At 36.1% G+C, this 24,341-nt stretch overlaps 1 long non-coding RNA gene across 1 annotated transcript in view; it reads left to right on the top strand.

Annotated features, from left to right (window-relative positions):
* LOC140602265 (uncharacterized) overlaps positions 1 to 12,444 on the top strand; it is a 61,063-nt gene extending 48,619 nt beyond the window's left edge. The window contains exon 3 of the long non-coding RNA XR_012005234.1: positions 12,277 to 12,444. This is a non-coding gene — a long non-coding RNA (uncharacterized lncRNA). The remainder of the gene's footprint in view (positions 1 to 12,276) is intronic.
* The last annotated feature ends 11,897 nt before the right edge of the window (positions 12,445 to 24,341 follow it).

The raw sequence follows: 24,341 nt of genomic DNA on the forward strand, positions 1-24,341 counted from the left end.
ACTCCACGTAGTGACCTAAGTTATTATGAGCTAGTTATCAATGCTACTTTTGTCAATGCTATTAAGATAAATCCTGAGGTTAGATTTTTTCCATATTCTTATCTGCAGATCAAAAAAGATCTTTTAATAATTAATATCTTTAGTTTATTTTGCATTGTATCATGGTACTTTTTATTTTTAAAGGGATTTTACATGCTTTAAAGAATGTTGATTATGGGGTTCTGGGCGTCTGCACCATCTATGCCTGTAGCCTGGCCCCGCCTCCCAGATTTGGCTTTCTATGCTGAAGTCATCATGAACTTTTTCCAATTCCTGATGAAAAAGAAGAAACGTATTCCTTTGTTGCTGTTCATGGCCACAGCAGAGAGTGGAGCTTTGTCTTTTGCTGTATATTCCCTTCAAAAATCTGATGTGATCCTTGATGGGAAAAGAAATCCAGAACCTTGAGAAACGGTGGACCCTAGTGTACCTAGCAAGCTTATAACAATCAACCAAGAATGGAAGCCCATTGAAGAGTTGCAGAAGATCTGAAGAGCCACTAAATGACCAGCCCTTACCTCTTTCTTCCAAAGAGTAATCTATGAATCTAGTGGAAACATCGCTGCACAAACTCGATTATGGATACCAGTGTGCGGAAATGCTTCTGCTACATTTTTAGGGCTTGACTACATTTTCGGACTCTGGATAGGAATTATGAAGGTAGTATAGCAATGACCACATAGTTCAAAAATAACTTTGTGTTTGTTTTCTTGCTGTAAATTTAATTTTGCATATTGAAATTTTTTTTTTTTTATGATAGTCACAGAGAGAGAGAGAGAGAGAGAGAGAGAGAGAGAGGCAGAGACATAGGCAGAGGGAGAAGCAGGCTCCATGCACCGGGAGCCCGACATGGGATTCGATCCCGGGTCTCCAGGATCGCGCCCTGGGCCAAAGGCAGGCGCTAAACCGCTGCGCCACCCAGGGATCCCACATATTGAAATTTTTATGTTTATGATGCTCAAATGTTTTCCTTAAAGTGTATAGAGATTTGTAAACTGAATTGTCTATAATAAAATACTATTTGTGCAAAAAAAATAAAAATGCTGGTTATGAGTGCAATAATCAAAGAATAAATTGTATTTGTTACAATCATTACACTATATTTCATAATTCATATAACATGCTATTTTACTATTTTCAATTAAGCTAAGGTTTTCAATGGTGGTAAATGAACAAGAGGCAAAAAGCAGTCTTCACTTAGTTTTCAGGATCTGTTTATATGAAATAACTTGCACTACAAGATATACAAATGTTGGGTTTTATTTAATTAATTAACTTATTTATTTATCTATATATTTTGGTGTGGTACATTTCATATTATATTACCTCATATACATTTTTTTCTTCTCTTAATCAATATTGTCTGGTTTGGAATAGAACCTTTCAGGTCAGTACCCTTATCAGAAGAATTTGGAAGAAAAAAAAAAAAAAGAAGAAGAATTTGGAAGTAAAAGAACATTCTAAAATATTATTTCTGCAAATTGGTGGCAGTTGTGGTAGGGGGTGGTGGCGTGCCCTGATGGATCCAAAGTATAATGTAAAGATGTGTTACCTGTGTTATCTGTTGTGAATAAAGCTTTTTGCATTAAGAGCATGATCGCAGGGAGCACGCCAAGGTCTGTATCACAGAGGAGTTCTTAGTGGATTCTCGCTTGCCTACATAGAAAAGAGGAAGATGATAAAGGAAAACAAAAAAACAGAGGAAAGAATGTCTGCCTAAAACCATATAAGATGCAGTACTAAGTACTCCTTGTGACTGTCTAAGTGAATATATCATGAAAAAGGAAGATGCGTTCTCCTGCACTTTGCCAAAGGAGGGTGGCTCGGGAGCCTCCAGGCTGCGGGGTGCCCAGGCCCAGAGGCACCTGCCCAAGTCTGCATTTCCTACCGTAGCACAGCAGTGCCTAATAACACAGCAGAGAGGTTACAGGAGCAAGAACGCACAGGATGGCCTCAGTTCGGCCAGTAGAACCCGGCAGGGTCGGCTGAAGAACGGTGAAAACACCAGGCAGCCTGCAGAATAGCACTGGCAGGATAAATGCACTTGTAAAAGACCAAGAGGACACCTCCTGGGGGCTTTCAAAAACCCTTAAGCACAAATAATACGGGAATATCTGAGGGGAAATATAAAGGATCTTAAGGACTCTCCCATGATAAGGTACAAGTAAATGCTCCTGAAGTTCATGTTAATATTGCAAATGTAAATAACAGACAGTTGGGATCTGGAGAAATTAAGATTTTATGCAAGTAACACATTTTAAGAGTTGTATTTTTGCTACTTCATAATAAACTTGTAATTGCAAAGGAATGGATGGTTTACTAAACAAAATATATTAAAGTAGTTCAATAATTTTCTGAGTAGCTGTTATTGCTGACTCATAAATGCTCAAATAAATTTTAAAAAGTGTAACAGGAAATATTTTAAAAATCACATTATGGAAATGAGGCAAAAAATATCCATTACTTTAAAATCTTAGCATTGTCCAGGAAAGAAAATGATGAATAATTTATGTGGAGCAAATCCAACAATTTTCTATGATGTATATATAGCATTGTTTTATAAAAGTATCTTCTCCTTCAAAGAGAATATATTTTATTTCCTTTGTCATGAAACACAAATGTTTTTGAGACACAATAATGAAAAATATTGGCGAAGGACTTGTCTTTGATATATGCACTCCGCAGGTTCGTGAATGAGTTATACACCAAGAGTTCTTGTTTATCCAATTCATTCAAATGCATCCTCTCACAAAGCAATGTTGTAAAAGTACCATGTCCTCACAGTGCAAAATAACTCTTCTGCCCAATTTTCACAACCCCTGAAGGTAGTCAACAACTAATTGGTGGTAATAAAATAGTGACAAGATTAGTGGAAGAAAACATTAAAAGGACCACCATACTCCTTTCCTTCATTAATTTCACGGACCACCATATTGGTTACCTCCTATGCTCCATCATATTCCTTTATTCCCCAGCTTTAACATCATTATTCCAGCTTCTTACACCCTCTCGGTCCCAGGCGCACTTAAGCCTTGTTTCAGTTTCCAAGAACCTGTGGCTTGGTACTCTGGAAACCTACCCACTTACTTACTTATAAGTGTGGGAAAAGGGACAAAAAGAAATTCTTCAGACTTGCTTTCAGAGGGAGCATAAAGTATGGAGATGGGAGTATGAATTTCTGCCATTCCGAGGCAGAACTTGGTAAGTGATTTGTTTATTCAACAAAAGTGTATTAAGGGCTTCTTTGTGGGAAATACTGGGGATTTTTTTTTTCTCTTTTTTTCAGGATAGGGTGATTTGGAGCCTGGGCAAATCCATTGCAAGCACCATCTATAGACTTAACAATGCCCACAAAAAAGGGAAACCACTAAAAAAAGGTGGGGGGACTACTTGTGTAAGTCCTCAGGCTCCAGTCAGATCCTCTTGGAGAGAAAGAGGTCAGGGCCATGCCTCAACAATTGGGTACAGGCAGAGATGGAAAATCAGTGGTGAATTCAGCCCCTAGCCACATGAAACTTACAGTGTAATGAGGCAAATGCATCAACAATTATCCCAAAATAAATAAAAGCATAAGAGCTATTTAAAGTAAATGTATGATACTCTGGGATTACATGGAGCCCACAGAGAAGGCGGCTTGTATGTGTGACAACTAAACTGTGACCTAGAGAATGAACAGGAATTAATTACAGGTGGAAGTGTGGAGGAAAGTGTTAAAAATGGAGGGAAGGCCAAAAGCAAAGTCCTGTGGAGAGCACCAAGGACTAGAAGGATTAAGAACTAAGCACTGTGCAAAGCCCTTGGAATGATTTGAATGCGAATAAGTGCCGGAGCAGGGAACAAGAACTAACATACTTGCGTTTATATTTCAAAAATAGCATCTGGCGTCCAATGGGTGGATGCAAATAAGAGTTGGGACAGGAAGACTGGTTGTTTAGAAGCCTATTGGAAAGAAATGATGGTAGCTTGGATTAGTATGATAGTGTGTGAGATGAAAGTGATTGAATTCTAGAAGTTTTTGATTTATGACTCAGTCCTGTGATGGATCAAATACAAGTAATGAGAAGGAAAGTTGTAAAACAAAATCATTATTAGATTTAAAACCTCCAGAGCTGACTCACAATTTGCACAGAAACACTGATACACATGGAAAAGAGCAGAGAGAGAGCCTTTTTGAAATAAGGCTCACATTGACTTGGTTCTTATCAAACAATACCAGTTGCCCAAAAGTAAAGCAGAAATTTTTTGTGAGAATCAGAGTGCCAGCCATTTGGTTACACACCATAGGGTACAGAATACACAGCCAAAGTCTAAGACAATGGAAGGACATAGCTGAAGTATCAGGAAAGTCCACGTACCAAAGAGCAAGATGGGATCAAAAATGTAGAAAGAATAAAATAGTGAAATTATAGGGGAAATTATAGGGGAAAGGAGAGAAGATGAGTGGGAAATATCAGAGAGGGTGACAAACCATGAGAGACTCCTAACTCTGGGAAACGAACAAGGGGCAGTGGAAGGGGAGGTGAGTGGGGGGATGGGGTGACGGTGACGGGCACTGAGGGGGGCACCTGACAGGGTGAGCACTGGGTGTTATACTATATGTTGGCAAATCGAACTACAATAAAAAATATACACCAATAAATAAATAAATAAATGAACTGAATTTAATTTTTTTAAAAAAGAAAGAAAAACTGAAAAAAAATGTAGAAAGAGACTGTTGAAGCAACCCATTATCAAACATGGGTAGTGTCCCCAATTGTGACTCAGATATAATTAACCTAAGGATATGTAGCGTTCACATTGTGTCCTGGGGAACAATTTTTAATCTTTAGAGTTACTCAACTCTGCTGTGCTTCTTAGTTTTCAAAAGAGAAGCCTAAATTTGCCTGAGATGTTTTAGAAAACAAATTTAATTATCCTTGGAAATGTTTGTAATTAAACACAGAAGTGGTTAAGTAATGATAATATTAATCAAATAATTAGAATTAAGACTATGGTTATGAAGCTTCTAAGAATGCTCCAGTGATAAGAGTAAGTCCCCTAGCAGGAAGATACAGAAGTTTGAGGTGGGAAGCAAACAGAGTGTACAAGAACCCACCGACGCTTCAGCTGAATACAGAATAAAATGAGATGATATAGGCCAAGGCACCAGTATCATCTACTACAGCCTAAGCCTTGCAGAACTCAGATCTACTCCTGTTGTACATGAAATTCAGTCTGCCATTTTTTGAGAAGGCCAAAAAGACCAGCTGATAGTGGCAACTTTAGGATCTATGAAAATCCTGCCATGTCTACTGGCTGAATCATTTCATTCTTGGCATCAGAACATCTAATTCAACACAACCGAGAGCTGTGACTGGAAGTATAAGTTTCTCCAAACTGCATAGAAATATTGGTGAGAGGAACCTATTCTACTTTCCTTCTTTGGTTTCTAGTTTTATATTCTAGGGTTTAGGGACATAACACCTGATAATGGTTATTCGTTCAATGTGTATGCCACACCTAGAAATACACCCCAACCCACTACTGGGTGACATTGCAGAGTTGATGCCTTATGTATATGTTTGGTAGGCCACTCCAATATTCTCTCTAGCCTGTAACTTCAGGATGATAGGGTATAAAATACGACAAATAGATCCATACCATGGGCTTAGCACTGGCCCCTGCTGATGATGAGTGAGATATTCAGTAGCCAAGTTAATATGGGACACAAAGGTCTTCTCCTCTTGAGCCCACTACCATATCCATCTATAAGCTTATTCTCCAAAATTTCCTGTATGTGATTTTTCTACTCTTGCACCTTCCAAGATTACAATTATCCTCCATGACATTGATCACTGTCCAGAAATTTATAGATGCCCTTGCTTTAGTAAGTTTTTTCTCTACTCAAAGTCGAGGGGTGAGCCTGGGTATGACTCAAGACTAGATGATGGAAGGTTTTTGACTCACTGCTGTCTTAGGGCCACCTTTAGTTTGGACTGTAATGGAGCAGAGGTCCATTTTATGGCCAAACATATCTAGCTGGCCCATTCTTGATCCAGGCCCAAGATTATTCTTCTACATTGGCAACTCATAAGGAATCATTAGTCCTCTATTCCCTATTATACCACAGGAGTGAGCTTAAGGAGCCACGTCAGCACAACAGCGATGACATAGACACACATAATTATTTCTATCACTTACATGTATACTCTACATTTGGTGAGATTCCATTGCAAATACACCGTCCTCATAATAAAATAGATCGCTTCGGCACTGCCTACAACACTTGGGATTTGTCATGTCTGATACAACACATGCACGAGGGCCAGCTCTGACCCTGTAGCCACTTACTGTGCTGTGTTCAAGTATTCAATCTCCTCTGGGACATAGTAGCATGCTAGTTTCCTGCTACATAAATCAGAACCTCTCTCCAGAAATGTAGACGTCGCCACTGCTATCTCCCTATTATTATTTTCAGAAATTCCATAAATCATCCTCATTTACCTCTAGCACCTTTGGGTGTATCAGATAAAATGACTGAGCTGAAAAGAAGGTTGGACCTGTTGCAGAGGACTATCTTGCTAGGGGTCCACTAAAAACTGACAGCCTCTGAATTATCCAGAAAATAGGTTGAAGCAGTATTCCAAAAAGGTCCATATTCTATTCCAAAATCCAAAAAGGACCACAAAGTACTGTTCTTATTATCAGAAATAGGAGAGGTAAAATGTAATAATTTGTCTTCTTATTGGAGGGATGCCCTGGCAATTGTCTCCAGACAACTGGAGCCCTTAAAAATTTACTGATGTGACAGGTCCCTGAAACACTGCAGGAATTTACTTTCTATTCTTTGTTAACATGAAATCTTACCAGGGAAGTGAAAGTACTTCCTTATTCCTACCATCAGGTCCCCTTAATGTGATTCATCAACAGAGTTAACTGATCTAAAGGGTATCAAAGTGACCAAATTTCTGTTAGATCTATTTTTAAATGTATAGGAAAGTTATAGCTCAGGGGCAAAACACTGAGTGTACTGGTTTGGATCTCCTTTCCTTATGGGGATTAAGAACAACAGGCCACCAAATCATTAGCTATATACCAATTTCCAGAGGTGATTAAAGCTATCATATCCACCACAGCAGCCACTTTGGGACTAACACTCCATTGTTTAGACAGTTCACTCTCTTCCATCAACATCCATCTGTTTTGTTTCTAGTGGTCGTATTGGTAAGTTAAATAAAATGCGATAGGACTAGTAATAATGCATCCTTTAAGATACCATTTTCTGCCATCCCACATGGGAATGGCACTGAATCTGATTTAGTGTCTTCTCTAGTTAGAGGGAGACATTTCAGAGACCTTCATCTGGCTTTTCTTACAAATAATGGCTCTCATTCCCTGGGCCAGGAAACCACTGTGACAGTTCTTCAAGCTACTAATTATATTCATCAAAATAGTACATTTATGGACTAGGGAAATAACAAGTCTAGTCTACAGGATCATAAGACTTCCAGAAGATGGACTTGTAATGGTTGTGCCATTTATCATCTGACCTTTTTATATCTCCACATTAAGTAGAGACAGGCCATGATGGTGTTTTATGTCAGCTAACCCCCTCAGCTTTCTGAAGATCTTGGTTTCCTTCTTTCTCGAGTATAATAACTATAATACAAATTTTAGGTCCTTTTGGGGAAGAGTAGTACATATATTTACTTTAAACATTTCTCATGTCATGGAAGGGCTCTTCCTCAAGGGAACCTGGCCTCCTTTTAATCAGTCTAGTTAGATCTGGAAACTGAGAGAGTACAAGTTTCTATTATAGCATCTAGCATCAGTATTTTTCTCATTAACTCTTGATCTTTTCTTTGGTTTTATAAGATAAGTAATATTTTCATAAGCTTCTGATTTACTATGTCCTAGGAACACCATTGTCTGTTAGTCATCATCTCAGATCTCTGTAGGTAAGTAAACCCATTTTGCTTCTGAGGGTCTAGGGTCACCACTTACTCTGCTCTTTCAAAATAATATCTTCTTCACTGACGCTATCAATCCTAGATCTAGAATAGCAACTCAGATCATTATTCCCGACCTCAGAGAAAAGTTGTATAAGTGGCCTATACGTACACTAATAGTTATCAAATTACAGAGTAATTTTTCACATGACAATTCCTTCCCCTGCCTCCTTCCTCAACACATACACATCTTTAGAAGACAGTTAAGTAACCAATGTAAATGCCAGCTAGATGTAACATAGAAAGTCCCCTGCGAATCATCTTTTGCTTTTAATAACAAGTTACGCTATAGCTATAAATTTCAATGGAAAGGTAGTACTCAATTGTAGTTTCTTTAATAATAATAAAAGAATATGGTATAATAGCTAGAAATTCCTTAATCTAGATCACAATATTTTTTCACTCTTCCTTGGAGGGGATGACAAATATATCATCTTTAAGAAATAGAAGATATTGAGAGTTTAAAAAAATTCACTGAGAAAATAGTTATTACTTCACCACTTACCTCTACCTTCAATTCTTAGATAACTTTAAAAAACTTGAGATATCAGATGTATCTAACATTTAATGCTGTCTCCATCCTTTTAGAAAATTTTTAGTGAAATATTTGTGTGTGGATTTAATTATCTCCTTTTCCCTTTCTGGAGAGAAGGGTGGGTGGGGGGCAGGCAGAAGGTGGGTATGTACAGAGAATAGCTCAGGATAATTTGAACTAAGTTATAGAACCTATCCATATATTGGATTAAAATAATAAACACTAGGGAGCACTAGACCCAGTGGTTTCAAACTATTGACTATATGGTTTTAGAGAAAAAGATTGACTAGGAATTCTAATACAATGAGGTACATAACAACATAGATGTGGAAAGCATTCCAGAAAGACAGGACCACAAAACAGATGAATATTATGGCAAAATGAAGCTATATATGTAGATAAACACACACAGTGTATATATATGTGTATACATATTGTGTATATGTGTGTGTATGTATAAGTATGTATGTATATATATGTATGTATATGTATATATATGTATGTATATGTATGTATGTATGTATATGTATGTATGTATGTATATGTATGTATATGTGTATACATATGTGTGTGTGTGTATGTATGTGTGTGTGTGTAAATGGTACAAGCTTTGACAGAAGCTCCCCTCTCAAATAACATTTTTGAAAATTTGAAAATTCATTTTGAAAAACCCCTATCAGGTACTATTTACTCAGAATAACCAACACCAACAAAAATTCTCATGTTACTATTAGGAAAGAGAATGTGAGATGGTAAGATGGCAGGAAAAGGAGGAAGAAAAGGAGGAGGAAGAAAGAAAGGACAGAGATAGGGGTCAGAGAAAGAGGAAGAAGGGGGTGGAAAGAGGGAGAACAGGAGAGATATCATTTAAGTAACAAGTGAAAAGATCAGATCATTTTATGAGACGAAAAAGCAAACAACGACAGCAAAAATAACCAGACCGAAAGTGGTGGTTTTCAGAAGTGATGTGTTATGTCAAAACAAACATAGTTTGGTTTGCAAAAAATGAAAACACAAAACAAGGATTTCATTAATTCAAACTGGTTTTCAAGTATAGTATATAGCTGCAGGCAATTTGGAAGAGGAGTCTAGTAAAGTTCAAATTTCACTGAAGCAAAATGACTGAGGCAGACATGGACATAAAGATCCACTGTAAACAGTAGATAAATAATTTGCATTTAGTACCAAAACTAAGTGAGGGTTTTAAGACAGAGGAACTATTATATAGAGAATATATGCTCTGAGGATATAGATATATGACTACTTTAAAATGCAGTGAAATGAGGAGTAGTTATGAAAAAATACATAATTTCTTTTGTGAATCATAATGGTTGTAGTGGTATTGGTATTATTAAATGACAATAGTGTACATGAAATGTAGAATTAAGCCAATGAATACTTATGTGATATTCTTTTATCCTTTCTGTCCTTGAAAGCTAGACTATTCAGTGTGAATTAAGAGAGATAGGTGCACCTGGGGCAGAAAACAGAAGATAAGTGCAGCACATCTTGTGAAACACCTTGTTAGACATAGCAAGGAAACTATCAAAGACTAGTGTTGTATCAAAAGGTATCTAAAGTCACTGTGAAGAGGCAATGTTGAAGGTATGGAACAGACAACATCTCTCTTTATTTCAGTTCTTCTGCTTGAACTTAAGCAATCTAGTAAAATGGAAAATTACAGTAGAGCAGCCAACCTATAGTATGCATCATAGTTGTTCAAGAAAGACATAAAATACAAACATGAATGGTCACATGCTACAGAAGTGTCTTTCATGTTTTATAATACATACAAGTTAAACAACAGGTTTCTTTTTTTTAAGATTTTATTTTTATTCAGAGAGAGAGAGAGAGAGAGAGTATGTGAGTGGGGAGAGGGCCAGAGGGAGGGGAACAGAGAGAAATCTCAAGCAGACTCCATGCTAAGCATGGAGCCTGATGCAGGGCTTGATCCTACAACTCTGAGATCATGACCTGAGCAGAAATCAAGAGTCAGATGCTTAACTGACTGAGCCTCCCAGGAGCCCCAACATAACAGATTTCTAATCAATATTCTCCTATTCTTGTATGACCCAGATTGACATAAAAAATATAATCATCAATATAACAGAGACACCAAAGCATCAAGAACAGGAGCTATAATTATCAAGTAGTGGCATAAAAGGGTAGATTGACTCATAATCCATTTTATACATGTTTAAGAACTACACTGAGTGGGGTGCCTGGGTGTCTCAGTTGGTTAAGTGTCTGACTCTTGATTTTGGCTCAGGTCATGATATCAGGGTCATGAGATCGAGCCCAGAATCAGGCTCCATGCTCAATGTGGAACCTGCTTGGGAGTCTCTCTCCCTCCGCCCCTCCCCCTGCTCACATTCTCCCTCTCTTTCAAAATAAATAAATAAAATCTTAAAAAAAAAAATAAAAAAGAACCATATGGAGCTATGGCCCATATCAACTAAGAAAATTTTGAGAAAATAATTCATTAAAATCCACTAATACATCACATAATAGAATCATGTGGATACCTTTTATGCTCTAGACACTATGATAAGCACTTGAAATATATTACCTCTAATCCAACAATCATTTAATACAAATAGTACCTCCCTTAATCTCCATACGAGGGATTCAAGAATAAGAAAGGCTAAATGATCTACCCAAAGCCAAATGGTAACAGTAGAAAAACCAGATATCAATTCATTTGACAAGCTCAGAGGTTGGTCTCTTTTTTCCACTGTAAAATATGATAAAATATTTCCACTTAAATACAACATTCTTTAATTATTAAGACCTAATTAAGATAATTCAATCTATGTACTGAAATTTTATTAATATAACTTCCTGATATTACTGCATTCTGAGTATTAAAATAACAATATTTTGTCAATACTATGTTAAATGGATTTTAATGCGGTTAGTATTACCATATAGCTATTAATTCCATTTTGATTCAGTTAGAAATCTAAATTATATGCTTTATGAACCCTTCTTTCTGATTACAGAATATATGTTTCTAAAATCAGATTTGGTTAGTTCACATACTTGCTAGGGCAATTAGAAATGTAAATTCGAGGATACACAGACAGGAAGAACACACCCAAATCTGCACTGTAATGAGTAATCTGAGGACATAATTGCCAGAGCTGATGAGATGCTAAATATTCAAACTGACATGGCCAATTCTACATTTCTGAACACCAGTGCTGCCACTGATGCCTAGGAAACTACTTTCTGGTGAGAGTCTCCTAGGTCACACGTATTTTCACACTGGATTCCCACTCTCTTGGGTGAATGCATTTCCTTGGAAAAGCTTGGGTCACATGTGTATATTTGCTGCAAAGCATGGTGAGAAAGTGAGTTTCTGTCATTTTCAACTTCTCTAGTAGTTGGCATACTTTGGCTTCTGGTTTAACTCACACGATGGGGAATGCCCAAAACGTCAAGAAAGGCTTAGATGCTGTATGACCAAAAGCATGACAAATAACCGCCACAACCCTGTTTTCTACATTTTAGGTAATAATCATCTTCCTAGTGCTTGTATAGTTTTTCTTTTTTTTTTTTTTTTTTAAATTTTTTTTTTGTATAGTTTTTCTTTAATCAGTTATTGTGGTCAACTATAATGAAATAATTTGTTAAGTTAGTTCCTATTCTTTTCAGGTATTTGTGAAAGACTTTTTTTTTTTTTCATTTAAAGATTTTATTAATTCATTTTAGAGAGAGAGAGAGCAAGAAGAGCAGAGGAGAGGGACAAGCAGACTCCTGGCTAAGCACTGAGCCCCACATGTGGCTTGATCTCATGGCCCTGAGATCTTGGTCTGAGCCAAAATCAAGAATTGAAAGCTTAATCAACTGAGCCACCCAGGTGCCCGAGAAAGACATATTTTTTAAGTAAGTAAAGGAAATATATATACTCCTTTGTTTTAATTAATAAAATATTTTCTCTCATTTCATTTCTATGCTATCGGATCAGAGTATTTAACTGTAATCTGACAAATACACTAGGCATAGCAAAGAGCAGAAGGCTATCTATCCTCTAAAATTCCAGGAGCTTAATCATCTATATGCTGAGGGATGCCCTTGTCTTTTCCCATCTCACAAAGCAATTTCAAGCAAAAGGATCACTGTGCTAATTAGATTATATTGTATTTATAAGGAGTGGCAAGTGATGAGGTATAGCTGCTTTAGATATAATGTATATACTATTCAACTTAATTTAAAAATATAAAACTACCTCATATTTATGAAGTACCTTTGATCTAAAGAGATCAAAATGTTTTAAGGCTTTCATCTCATGAACTTTTATAACACTCTTTAAGTTAGGCAGGTAGTAATTAGGACTTTATTCATTTTACAGTTGAAGAATATGAAAAAGAAAAGGTAAGTATAAAATCTTGTCCTACCACAATAAATATCAATCGATTCAGGAGTGGGGAAGAAAGAAAGTCAAGATCTTCTCACTGTCACCGAATTTTCTCTAATCGGAATTATTTTGGAAAATGAGTTTTCTCACATTAACTACTAAAATAAAATCTCAAGACATACGTTGAACTCAGATAAGCTAATTTTTCATAGAGTGATGCTGATGCATAGCTGATACACAATCATTCTTGGCTGGGTGTACAGTTTAATGACCAGGTAAACATTAAGAGGATAACAATTTCTTAGTATTTGGGAAGACGTAAATCATGAGAAATGTAATTGCTGAGATTTCAAATCACCTTCTTCTTTCCAAATACAAGACTGGCATTCCAATTTAACAATGGTTGATGCTAAGGTACTGAATTCAGATGCCTAAAGGAATGGGAACTTAATCAAGTTAATCACCTAACACAGAAGCCACAATGTGTAATATGTAATATAAAAAAGCATTATGAAAACCTAGTTGTTGTGTTTGTTTGTTTGTTTAATGTTAGGCAAGTAAATAGAGATGCAAAACATTTTCAGGAGTTCAAAGGATATCACTTTTTATCTCCAGGTTTGAATCTATTGTCATCCAAACAGTGAGCTGTCACCAAATGGTTTTAATGATAATTGAATATAATTCTGTTTTCATTTCTTTCTTGGTGGTACAGAAAAAGTACTAATTCTTTCTTTGTACTAAAAAGCAAGAATATTTATATTTTCCCTTATACATTAAATAAATTCTAAAATTCCCTAAAAAATTCAACACAAGGATATTGGAATATGTGTAGTGTAATCATTTTCTCATGTTTAGAATTGTGATGTATAATTTTAAATTACTAAATAGCTTGGTTTTCAGTGCTTAAATATATCGAAATATATCTCCATTCTTGAATACAAATAAATTTATTTATTGTCATTATTAGGATAAAAATTCTTCTCATAGAGCATTTTTGACAGAAATGTACTTTGATACAACACTTAAAAAAATGACTACAGGCTATTTCAGATCCAAGTTAAAAAAATTAATTCTAGTACTATTCAACCTTTTCATAGATGCATTTTGCATTTAATAGAAGCATATTACATTTTATCTAATACTAGCTCCTTTTATATGAAGGTTCAGGTGCCATTAAATAAGAAGAAAGTCAACAGGCAGACAGAAGGAGGGGGACACATGGACAAATCATAAAATGGATAATTAACCCTTGAATTAAACCAAAGTTGACAACTGTGAATAAATGATACTACCTTGTTATAGTCAGAAACACTAAACACTTCAACAGTTCAATAAATAATTTAGGTTCTTTTTTTGCATAATATTTCAGGAATAACTATTCAAGCACACTGCAGGCAGTGTTTGATGTAAGTAAAATATTCATATCTATTCCATTGTGACAATAATTGTGTACATTTTAATATTGTGTTTAGGAAAGAAGCAATTCAACTTCTACACTTAAAAGACTTTAATTCTGCTACCAGACACAGCATGTATTTCAGATTTTCCCACTTTGAGGCAAGTTTTTTTATTTAATTAAATTGTAATATTGGCATTCTGCCCACTAGAAAGTCAGAGGAAAGTTCTGAAAGAAATGTAATTTACTTTGATCAAAACTGTGCAAAGATAGAACATGAAAAAGAAAAAAAGAATGAATGAAAATGTACCATGGTATTGGTACATTTTAAATACTAACAGTATGAAATCATACAATTGCAATCATTGTATATTCTATTATGTATTTTTGGATGCACAATGCAGTGTTTTACAAAGAATTTTCAAGTTGGGAAACTATTCTTATTTATTTCTTTACATCAATTCAATTGAGAAAGTTAATGTACAGCAACTTCTGACCTCCTTACATTTCTTTCCATGTGACTCAGCTGTAGCACATTAGCAACAGGAAATAAAATTGGGTTTCAAAATTGAATATGATGGAATGAAATTCAGTGGAGTCACTCTAAAGTATAGATTATAGAAGATTAACAGACACGGTAGAAAAAGTAATTTAAGAACACTCATATTCTGTTCTCCCTCAATTCTCTTCTGTTCAGAGTATTAGAGGTGGGGTCTATAGGAAGTTGTCAAAAATTATTCAGACAAGTCAAATGCCAAATATTTACTTCTAAGTTAAAATAAATGACATAATATTTTATGTATATTTTAAAAGTGACACACATTGCAGAATATCTTTTTATCATCTCCTCCCAAACTACCCCACATAGCTAAGCAAGATAAAAAAACCAAGACACTGGCAAATCCTCATCAATTGAAAGATATGAGGAACACTCTAATGTGAAGAAAAATCTAGAAGCAAGTGTCTGTACAATACTGTGTTATTAAGAAAGGTAACATATGCTCACAGGTTGCCCTGATTCTCATGTGTAACTCAGAGCATGCAAGAGAATAGCTGATACACGATGAGAGGATATAATAATAAACCTCATTTTATATCATTTCATTTTATTGTCTTCTTTCACTTTTCTCAGCTTCTTTTGCATATTTAAACTAGTCCTGGGCAGTTTAGAACAAAGGACACTATTGTCAGTTTGTCAGTGATGCGTAAATAGAATACAGAGTATACGAGATATGCTTATAAAAAAATAAAAGAACAGAAAAGAAAACAGAACTAATCTTTCATCTTCCACTATCAATGAATAATATAGGTCAAGAATAGTATTATTAGGACATGAGATGCCAGGTTCCTGATTCTAGCGGCAGGTTCAAAATCTTAATAGTCTTGGGGAAAACCTGAGCAAGGAAAACTCTTCTAATTTCCTATTTGCAACTCCAGCTAGAAACTGCTGTCCAAGGTCCACATACCAACATGGGGCATCAGCAACCACACAGAAATGGCAGAGTGATATGTGTTAGGCAAGGCCTCCATGGTTCTGGTGGTGCTGATGCAGGAGAACAGAGAACACATATGATTTTATTTGCTTTGACTTCAGCAGCGTTTGGATGCCCAGGGCAGGCAAGTGATGGCACCACATAGTTAACTAAGCCCAGAGAATACAGCACAACAAAATGGACACTAATCACTTAAGACTTGTCCACCAGATGCCTTACATCCAATTATCCTATGGAATAGGAATAAAAAAGAAAACTTGTGTAAGATTGAGCATTTACACTAAGTTGCTCTGAAATAGGACTAATCGTAGAGTGGAAAAGGAGTTCCTTGTCAAGTTTAACCTCTGTTCCGCTGGGTCCTTGCTCTACCTTCCTCTACTGCTCCCCAGAGTAAGTAGCACTGTAAAGCAGTGTATCATAGTGAATAAATAATGCGCTCTGGAATTTTCAACTGAACATGTAAGACTAACCATATGCAGGTATCTCTTCCTTTCTAAGACCTCCATAAAAAGACAATCTAGGATTTAGAAGATTTAAAACTACATATTCAAATAAAATGGGAAAAGTACTTCAGTGGAAAGGAGGTGATAACTACATTTTTGCAAGATAGAAAGGAGAAAGGGTAGTTAAAAAAAAAAGGCAGAGGCAGAGCAGAAAAGAAATAACCATACTTTGTTTGTTTTAAGGAAATACCAAAGGAGACCCAAGAGTTGCAAATACCAGGAATTACAGGAGTTTGGCCTACAGTATGCCACCCCAGACATGAGACTAGTGATCTATTCTCTACAGAAATTGAACAGCCTATGCCCCTCTTTCAGGCATATCAACTATGGCAGATGGAAAAAGTGAGTAATGGAGTAGAAAACAGGAGGTTATTTAAATTTGGCACACTTAGTAATGGGAACCCCAGGCTTCCCCTTTCCAACTCACAGAACATTTCTAGCCAGGTATTAGCCCCTAGGAGAGGAGAGACAATTACTCTCCAACAAAACAAAGAATTGCCAAGAAAGTTCTCCAAATACTGGTAATTAAGGATCCTTTAAAAGACAGTCAGCTCTGTAACTGAGCAACTTCTGTCAAAATCCATTTATTCACCAGGCCCATCACTGCAACTTCCATTGAGCTTTTTTATTCTTAAATGGGAATCTAAGGATCACCGAACATGCTATGGAAATCAATCTGAGATCAGAAAATAACTATTAGAAATGGAAAATATGATAGCTAGGGGTACGTGGATGGCTCAGTCAGTTAAGCATCCAACCTCTGATTTTGGCTCAGGTCATAATCTTAAGAGTCCTGAGATCCAGGATTAAAACCTTTTTTTTTTTAAAGTTATTGTGTTTTTCTTTTGAGATTTTATTTCTTTATTCGTGAGAGACACACAGAGAAAGGCAGAGACATAGACAGAGGGAGAAGCAGACTCCTCACAGGGAGCCTGATGTGGGACCTGGTCCCTGAACCAGGATCACACCCTGAGCCAAAAGCAGATGCTTAACCACTGAGCCACCCAGGCATCCCTAGAAACCAAATCTTAAAAAAAAAAAAAAAAAGAAAGAAAGAAAGAAAAGAAAAAAAGAAAAGAAAAGAAAAGAAAAGAAAAGAAAAGAAAAGAAAAGAAAAGAAAAGAAAAGAAAAAAGTGATTATCAAGGAAAGAGCAAAAGAAGGTATCTCAGCCAACTTTATTCAAGAAAAGAAGCTATCTTTGGCATTCCAAGTAGTAAATATTTCAATACAGAAAATTAGAGATGTGCGCAGTGGTACAGAAAAATGTGGCTAAGAGATGAGATACCCAGAAGCTCTCCATGCACCTACTGCGAGTCTCCGAACTCTCATGAGCGCCGACCACTTTTGCTATCCACTGTTACCCTGGAAGTTCAGAGGCTGCAGATTTGCAAGATCTGGCATCTGAAAGTCTCAACTCACTGCTCACGAGTCTCAGCTGCCAAAGTGGGTGATCCTCAGAAGCCTTGCCTGGTAGTTACTATAAATCAAGAATCTAAAAAAAAAAAAAAAAAAAATCAAGAATCTTATAGAAGGCGGATCACTGCTATTGCTTTTAGTGTTTGCAATCCTGAATCAAGTGTTTACCATTTGCCCCATGTGCGTGCAACTCCCCCTGGACTACCTCTCATTGAATTGACAGATTCTAACAGCTGTCTGGGGAAAGGATTTTGATCATTCTCTTCCTCTATCATGCACTTGAGAGAGTAGAAAGTGGTTGTGATGCTATTGCTTTGGCCATAGAGAACCCAATACAGAATTATGCAGAATTAAAGAGCATCTTCCTCCAAATCCAAGTGGCCAAACACTTCCCCAGCACCACAATCCATACTGACGTGAGATATCAGATCTTGAGAATAAAAAGAAGCTGCAAGAAGTTTCTAAAGAGAAGGAATAAAGAAATATCAAAACCAAAGAAAATTCAAAAGAAAGAATCAGAATTATATTAGAATTCTTAAAACCAGCAATAGATGATGGAGGACAAGAGAATAAAGGCTTTAAAATTCTAGGAGGAAATGAATTTTAACTTATAATGTTATGTTCAACTGACATGTCAATCATCAACATAAAAGTTAAATAAAAACATGTTCAATAAGCAAGTACTCAGAAAACTTGTAAGCTTTTCAGGCCCTGGTAATTCTTTGGAGACTACTCCTTAAAAAAGAAAGAAAGAAGAAAAAAAAAAAAAAAAAGAAGAGAGAGAGAAAAGAAACATGACATCCACGATGCAATAAATACATTACAAGAGAGTCTGAGGATAACAGCTATGTAACAGTGCTTAAGACTAAACAGTCCAAATTGGAACAGGATAGAAAGATGAAGTTCTCTGGGAGGGATACTTCTGGGGAATAAGGAGCTGTGAAATAATAATAAATCAGGGAAAATTAAGTTCAGGCACATAGACCACAAAACAAGTGAAATATTAAAAAGTTTAACATGTTTTAAAGAAAGGAAAGATAATGGGTATATTATTTGATCTATAATTAACAGTATTTATATTTAACATTTGTTATAATTACCTAGAGGTTAATTCTTGGGGGAAGAGAAATGGCAAGGTGAATTAAGGGAACTGAATCCTCATGTAACATAATGTATTAATATGTAATACACTACATATACATGTAATCCAGCAGCATGTACATATAGATCAAGTCAAAATTTATAAATCAAAAACCAGCATTAAGAAAATAATATTTTTTACAAGGAAGTAAAACTAAACCAAAAAAAAAAAAAAACTGCTAAGAAAAATTGTTGCCTTAATAGAAATGTGAGAGAATGAACTATAAATACGCCATGATTAGCATGGAAAGAGAGAGGGAAGAGAAAACTTTCATAAAATGTGTTTATAGTCTCTTTCTCTGAAAAAAAAAAAACTGCTATATATTCTAATTTGAGGAATTTGTCTTTATTATGTAACCATTCCAACTGAGTTTCCCGAGGATGTCAGCTACACAGCAAGGCAGAAATATAACACATCAAGTAACTCTGATTAGCAATTAAGAAAGCAGAATCATTTACTCAGTAAAAAGTAAATATGTTCAAATTAAATATGTATATTTTATACTATAGAGTTATTGCATTTTATCAGTGTATAAATACAAAAAGTTGTACAAATTCAGAAAGATGCCTAATTTTTTTTTTTTTTTTTTTTTTGTTTAAGATGCCGTGAAAAGCAACCAATTACATAATGGACTACTGAGCATCCACATAAAATAATAATAACAATAATAATAACTATAGTCAATGAAATCATTTAATACTGAAAACAACTATGGGGTGCCTGGGTGACTCAATCAGTTGAGTGTCCATCTCTTGATTTCAGCTCAGGTCATGGTCTCAGAGTCATGAGTTTGAGCCCCAAGTTGGGCTCCATGCTGGGCATAGATGGAGCCTGCTTGGGATTCTCTCTTTTCCTTTCCCTCTGCGGCTTCCTCTATCCCCATTAGCTCTCTCTCTCTCTCTCTCTCAAAAATAAAATACTGAAAACAACTTCAAAAGGTAGACACTACCATTATTCTCACTTTACAGATGAGGAGACTATGGCACAGTTTTTCAGAGACTTGCCCATGGCCTCACAGACACCATGTGGTGGAGCCATAATTCAATCCCCAGTGATAGGGATGAGGAAGGGACAAGCCAATACACTGAGTACTAGGTCTAGAACTCAATCAGCATAAACCTGAACATCTTTTTTTCTGAAACCTGTCTCTTCTGTATTATTTATCTGCATAATCCTGTAAGGCAAGGCTCCTGAAAATTTCAGACTCCTTGCTCTCTTTGCTTCATGCTCCTCCCCACATGGACAATCCTCAACTTGCCCTCATCCCCATTGCCTTTGGATCATCCCTTAGTTATACTTTGGAGCTGCTTTATACTCCCTCTTGAATTTCTTCATTTCTAACCTACCCTTTCTGTTGACAGGAATTAGCTTCTTCACACAGCTCCTTTCATTCATTGCTTTCTTGACATATATTAACTTTTAACATTTTCATGATACAATCTTATCAATCTGTTCTTACCTAATTCTTACATAACTCTATCGGGATCATCGAAAAGCTAAATGTTCTCTCACAACTCTATATTTAAGTGTCTTGAGGTTTTTGCTTAGAAAGTCATTTTTCTGTTTCTTGTGCTATGGAAATCCTGCTCATCTTTCAAACCTAGGTAAAACATTGATTTTTTTTTCTTTAAAGCTTTCCTTAAACTCTTACTAAATTAATCTTCCTTTTAATTTTCTTTGCATGTGTTATATTTCCACATAATGGTTATATAATTTTATTATTTATTTATTAACTTTATTATATAACTTTATTAATTCGCTTTTCTCTTTTAGATCATTATCATATTTGGTTTTCTGTGCAGCTATGCAAATGTGCTCATCGAAATCTTGTGCCAGGGCAGCCCAGGTGGCTCAGCAGTTTAGCACCGCCTTCACCCAGGGTGTGATTCTGGAGACCCGAGATCGAGTCCCACGTCCAGCTCCCTGCATGGAGCCTGCTTCTCCCTCTGCCTGTGTCTGTTCTTCTCTCTCTGTGTGTGTCTCTCATGAATAAATAAATAAAATCTTAAAAAAAAAAAAAAGAAATCTTGTGCTACAAGAGCATGGTTGAGTAGCAGCTACTATTAGGTGTCCTCTAGATCTACCTGTGAGTTCTCGTCAACAAAGCCAAACTCCACTCAGGCTTCTCATAGCCAATGATGACTAAACACTGAGGTGCACCCTTCTGAGATGTAGGACTCATTAAAGAAACCACTGTGGGCTGGCCAAAGTCTAACTCTTCCTCCTTGGTCCTTTATCCTTCCCTCTCAACCTGACAGATATCAGATCCACCATTTCCTCCTTATCTGGCTCCCTTTTCTCTTTTCTTTAGCAGGTCAAATCCTCTACTGAATCCATCTGCTTCTTGAAGGATCCAAGTAATACTCTGCCTTCTTGAGAAGAAGGTCTGTTTCTTATTTAAATTTGAATTCCCTAGAGCCTAATATGATAGTTTGCATAATGAGCACTTGACAAATATTGTCAGTCATGGTGTCCTATAGAAATTCACTACAGAATCACTATTATTAGAATTTAGATGTGTTTAAGTGGATGGATATGGAACAAAGTATTTTGACCTTCTCTTAAAAGTGTTTGTCTTGTGAGTGGGTGAAAAGATAGTCAGTATAGAGCATAAGTCATCCAGACATTTCCAGAACCACATGAATATTTTGGAAAGAGGAGAAAAATCAGAGTGGTATGTCATCTGCTTTGCTTTTGTAGAGGGTAAATATGAAGGGGGTGGGGGGAGCAGAGCTTGTGGATGTAATTTCTACCTTCCTTTCCAAAAAAAAGAAAAGAAGGGAAGAAGGGAGGGAAAAGAGAGGAAAGGAAGACAGTTAAGAAGGATAGTTAAGTATTATGAGAAAGGAAAAGCTAATCTGAAACTAAAAAAGAAAAAAAAATCAGCTTGGGACAGCTAACACGAAAAATCAGTCCTGCCATTAAAGAGACTGGTAACAGGCTTGGAGAAAGCGGCAGAGTTAGTGGCAAACTATATTTCCCCCAAGGCCATGCAGCAGTTCTAACATTATCATAATAGCTCTCTTCTTTGAGGCCCTACTGCTTCCTTACCAATGACATCCCCAGCTCTGATTCACCCATCCGGACGATGAACACAGACCAGTTACCCTCTTACTAAGCTGCCCTCGCTAGTGGCAACAATCAATCTAGAACTGACTGCTTGTCGCCTCTAGCACCACCTCAGAAAGACCAACCAATCCAATGTCAATCACCACTTCCTGTGGCCTCCTCTGAGTCATTCAATGCAGCTCTCTTTTTCAGAGAAAGGCCTTCCAATTCCATCTTGGAGTGCATTCCACAGTTACTTCGGAGTTTCCTTCTTTGTTGCAGAAAACAAATAAACCTCACTTTTTTGCACAACTGGTTTAGTTTTTAGTTGTCTTTAACTCTTTGACATAAATGATTAAATAATGTACTTAATATACCGTCTTCCCCTTGCTTTATAAGTACTTCATATTTATTTATAAATAAGCTTTTTATAAAATTAAGTATTTTTATAAAATTAATAAACTCAATTTATAACTGTGATTAGCCAAGCCTTTTATATGTGTATAAATACAGTTATATAATTTTAAGATTACTATTTAAAATCACATTGTGGAGCACCTGGGTGGATCGCTTAAGCATCTGACTCTTGGTTTCAGCTCAGATTGTGATCTTAAGGTCGTGAGATAGAGCCCCACATGGGGCGTCTTCTCAACAGAGAAGCTTCAGATTCTCTCTCCTACCTTTCTTGCTTGTGCTCTCCCTCCTTCTCTCTAAATAAATGAATAAATCTTTAAAAAATAAAACAAAATAAAATCAAATTATAAACAAATTTCTCAAGTAAGCATTTTATTTTTATTTTTTTAAAGGTTTTATTTATTTATTCATGAGAAATAGAGAGACAGAGAGAGGAACAAATCTTTTAAAAAATAAAACAAAATAAAATCATATTATAAACAAATTTCTCAGTTAAGCATTTTATTTTCATTTTTTTTAAAGGTTTTATTTATTTATTCATGAGAAATAGAGAGACAGAGAGAGAGGCAGAGGGAGAAGCAGGCTCCATGCAGGGAGCCCGATGTGGGACTCAATCCCGGGTCTCCAGGATCAGGCCCTGGGCCAAAGGCAGGCACCAAACCACTGAGCCACCCAGGGATCCCCTCAGTTAAGCATTTTAAAGTAGATGTTATTATTAATCTATTTTTAAGTAAATTATTTTAAGTTTTGCAAATACATTAAATATGAATACTTTTTCTATAACAAAATTATTACTACTACTGATTTGCTTATTCACTTTGATATTTAAGTTTCATCTTTCCATTCTAAAATATTGACATAGCAAAGGAACAACTTGTTAGACTAATTTTAAGTGAATATCCAGGTTATATGTTTGTTGTTATTAATCAAAACAATTTTCCTTCACTTTTATTGATGTATGTCATACATAAAGACAATTTAACAAAAGCCTGAATGCACAGTTTAATGAATTCTCACAAAATCTATGTGAACAAATAACCAGCACGCAGAATAAGAAATACTATCATCAGCAATGTGGAAGGTTCTTTATACACATTCTAGTCAATATCCCACAAAGGAAACCATTATCTGACATCTATCACCATAGATTATCTTCTCTGGTTTTGAACTTAAAAATCAATGGAAACACTCAGTATAAAAATACCTTTTCAGCTACCTTAGGTTTCATATTGACCAGAGTATTTGCCTAAGATTCAGAATTAGAGATTCTTGACTCCAACACCGACTGGACCCACTAAACCCTGTTTACAGATGTGATAACAGAAACTCCTTCACTTTAAAGCCTTGGTTAATTTTGCTTTCAAAGTTCACAAGCCTAACTTTTAAGCTATATCCAGTTACCAAACGCTTTTATGAGAAGTAATGAAATCCTAAAGGTTAGATGATAAATGAATTTCTGTGTGGCATTAGCTATATTTGCATATTTTTTTCCTTTTAATATATCTAACTATCAGGATGCCTGGGTAGCTCAGTCTGTTAAGTGTCTGCCTTAAGCTCAGGTCATGATCTCAGGGTCCTGGGAGTGAGCCTCACATCAGGCTCCCTGCTCAGAAGGGAGTCTGCTTCTCCCTCTCCCTCTTCTCCTCCCTTCTCCTGTTTTCTCTCTCTCTAATAAATAAAATCTTTAAAAATGTATATATCTAAATATATTCCTTTTTAAGATTTTTTTAAAAATTTATTTGAGAGAGAGCATGAGCATGGGGAGTAGAAGGAGAGAGAATCTCAAGCAGACTCGGCACTGAACCTAGAGCCTGAAGTGGGGCTAGATCTCACAACCCTGAGATCAAGACCTGAGGTGAAACCAAGAACTGGTAGCTCAACTGCCTGCACCCCACCCAGGCGCTCCTGTCTTAACGTCTTCTAACTGGATTCTCTGTAGTTCTCAAAGTTTTTTGATTACATGGCAACACTTACAGGATCCATTAGTAAGTTTCTTGGGCAAGCTT

Source organism: Canis lupus, chromosome 13 (assembly GCF_048164855.1).
Source record: "Canis lupus baileyi chromosome 13, mCanLup2.hap1, whole genome shotgun sequence".
Lineage (NCBI taxonomy): Eukaryota > Metazoa > Chordata > Mammalia > Carnivora > Canidae > Canis > Canis lupus.